Here is a 3,477-nt window from a genome sequence, read left to right on the forward strand (position 1 = left end):
GCTTTGTGAAGATTACAGAAGAGTCGTCCACAACAATTAGAATTGCATCTTCCTTCGAAGTTAATTTCACTAGGATCAATGACATTCTCAGGGGTAGTGACCGTGGCAGAAGTGTGATGCACAACAAACACATTTGGTCCAGAATTTGAGAGGGTGAAATTTTTCTGTTGGGTGAGTTGAGGTCCTGTGTTTTGATCAAAACAATAGTGATAAACTGCAGCAATATGTCGTCCTATCCGATTACGTACCTGGCAGATGGGCCTATTTCCACTACTTCCATTATTGCTGTTATTACCTCCCCACAACCTCTACCACAATTCCGTTGACCAAAACTTCCCCGTTGATAACCACCGCCACGATGAGTATTTGATCCATGACTGTTGTTTCCATTATTGTTCGCTGGTTGGTTTGGAAGTTTCGCCCATCAACATAGTTCACTAAGAGTGTTTGAGTCTGGTTGATCGGGACGCCACTTTTGAGAGGGTTTTGGTATTCCAACTGTTTCTCATATGTTAGAAGCTCCGCATGCATTTATGACCACGACAGATCTATTTTGCCTTGAATGGTGACCACGATGGGATTGTACTCTTAGACTAAGCCTGTCAATACTTGTGAAACCAAGTCTTGAACAGAGACCGGACTACCTGTTGGGGCAAAGTTATCAGTATGACTTTTCATAAGTTTTAAATATTCAGTCATTTGTAATGAGCCCTTGCGCGTTTGTTGAAATACCTGTTTTAGGTAGTCTACTTCTGCTCTGGATTGGATGCCAAAAAGTTCTTGAACTATTGTCCATAGTTCACGTGAAGTGCAAAAACCCATAACTTGCATGGCTACGTCCGCTGTCATCAGTTGTAAAGTCAACCCAAGAGTAGTTGATCTACTACAATCCGCGCCTCGTACGCGGGGTTTAAAGTCAGGGAAGATTGCGACGAGGTGCTGCCTTCTACATTAGTAGGTGTGTCTGTTGGAACAAGATGCATGAGAGCGCATGACTTGTCTCCCGTAAGGTAGTCAAATAGCTTGTGGCTTCACAGGATCGGTAAGGCCAAATTTTGCCACAATAAGAAATTCCCTCTATCCATTTTAATAGAGGTGATTTGATTTAGTAGTTGATTCAACGGTGAACTGGTGAAGACGGCACCACTCACTACTGTCGGTGGAGTCACGGTTAGAGTGGGTAAGTTGGAGATCGTCATGACCTGCTCTGATACCAAGTTAAGAAAACAATTAACACAAAAAAAGGAAGTAACTCAAGAAGGAGTTTTTGATTTACTTTATGTGTGTATGTACACTGTAAGTTCTCACCTTTAAATAGAGGGGTGAGAAAACTAATTCAACAACAAATTGATTGAATATGAAACCATGACTTTATTGAATATAAATTTGTTTTTACATGATTACAAACTACGAGTTTAGGACAACAGACTCAACGAATTGGATATTTTGTATTACATTAGTTACACAAATATTAACCATATAACTAGATTTTGAGAAGATTATGGAGTTGGTTGGTTGGCCTACTGACTTGCACTTCGTAACAAGATTTTGATAAAGTGCTCCCAAATTAGAAATTTGGCGAGTCCAAATCAAATCCAAAATCAAATTTCTCCAAATCGAACATATGACTGTATAAATTGTGGAGAGTCCAAGTCAAATAAGGATGACAGGTTCAAATTTTAAATATCATACTTATTAAAATTTTCTACTCCAAAATTTAGATTATTGAGTAGAAATTTGGTCAAAAACAAAATTGAGCACAAAATGGTGGCGAAAATCAAAAGTTACCATCAAAATTGATGTTTTGATTATTTGGACAAAAATAAACCAAACAAAATCATAAACTCTTGCTAAAGCTGATACATACATTAAAATTAATTAGAATGATGAACCAAACTCTATATTACGTTAAATATCACGTATATTAAATATCACGTTATGTCATATGTCTTTCTTGTCCGATGATATCAGTTAATTGGATTAGCCCATGTGGAGATCGGGATCAAACCCATTAAACCCATTGTTGAGTGATAAAATTTGGCAATCCGCATCATTATTTTAAAATTATATTTAGGACCAATTATAAAATTACACTTGTCATAAATTAATTTTAAAATCGACAAATCAGATTATGACACATGTATCTTTTATGATTGTCCGATAACATTAGCTAATTGGATCAACTCATAAGGACATTGGGCTCAAACTCATTAAGCCCATGACTCATATAAGACCCATAAAAACTTGAGAATTTACAATAGGTGTCCCTATTTATCATCCAATTTTGAAAAATGGCTAAATGGTATTTGATAATGAAAAATGTTCATTCCTATTTTTCTAACTATTTCGCAGGTTTGATTTTGATATTTCTACCCTTTTTATTTGATTATTATTTTTAAAATCAAATATCCTAACTTCCATCATCTTTCCTACATTCTATCCCTCCTTGATTCTGGTTTTTTTTTCTAAGTACTATTCTTTAATATATACGTGTGGACAGAACTCACTAGAGACATCAGAAGATCATGGAGGGAGACGATCAGAGCCAGGGAGAGGGGAGAAAAGGATACAGCAGAAATCCAGCAAAGAAGAAAGAAGATCTTATTAGGCGAGGGAACAACGGTGGGGCAACGCGGTGAGTGATAGAGCTTGTTGCAAGTGGGGCGGTAGGTAGCGGAGGGGAAAGAGGCTTATATGTTGAGTTTCTACAGATTGGGTAGGTAGAGTGATCTTTATATTTTTATTGTGTTAATTGTTCACAAAATACACCTTATTTCTTACGTTATATGTTTACCTTATTTGTTCACATTTTTTATTCACCATTTACCATATTTGTTCCTCCTTTGTTCCTCTGTTCACCGTATTCGTCGTAGTCATATTTGTTATTTGTTCCTTTGTTCGTCGTATTTGTTATTTGTTTCTTTTGTTCGCTGTATTTGTTATTTGTTCCTCTATTCGCCGTATTTGTTATTTGTTCATCTGTTCACCGTATTTGTTATTTGTTCATTTGTTTCTTGTTCATCTATTTGTTTTTTGTCTTAGTATTTCTGTTCTGGTCTTAGTATTTGTGTTTCTAATTACATTTTGTTTATTGACGTTTATTATATATTCTTTAAGATTTTTAGTATCATTTTCGATAACGATTTTATTGTTTAATGAATTATACTTTTTTTATAGATTTGTTAGTATAATTATCTGACAATTTATTGGGAAAATATTTGAGTTAGGTAAAATTTTGAAAATATTTGAATTATCCTATAAATGTGGTAGAGAAAAATATACGTAGGATTCTCCTATAAAAAAGGGAAAATAGTATATTCATTTTAAAATTATTTTAGGGAGGGTAATTTCGTAACTAAAAAATTAATAGAGATTTTTCTATTTGTACGTTAGCCATTATTGAAAACTTAAAGTTGTTTGACCATATTTTGAAATTGCCTATTTTAAATGGCTATATCCGTTGCTATCCCTAAAAAC

Source organism: Momordica charantia (assembly GCF_013281855.1).
Source record: "Momordica charantia cultivar OHB3-1 chromosome 1 unlocalized genomic scaffold, Mcharantia_2.0 BLBB01000001.1, whole genome shotgun sequence".
NCBI lineage: Eukaryota > Viridiplantae > Streptophyta > Magnoliopsida > Cucurbitales > Cucurbitaceae > Momordica > Momordica charantia.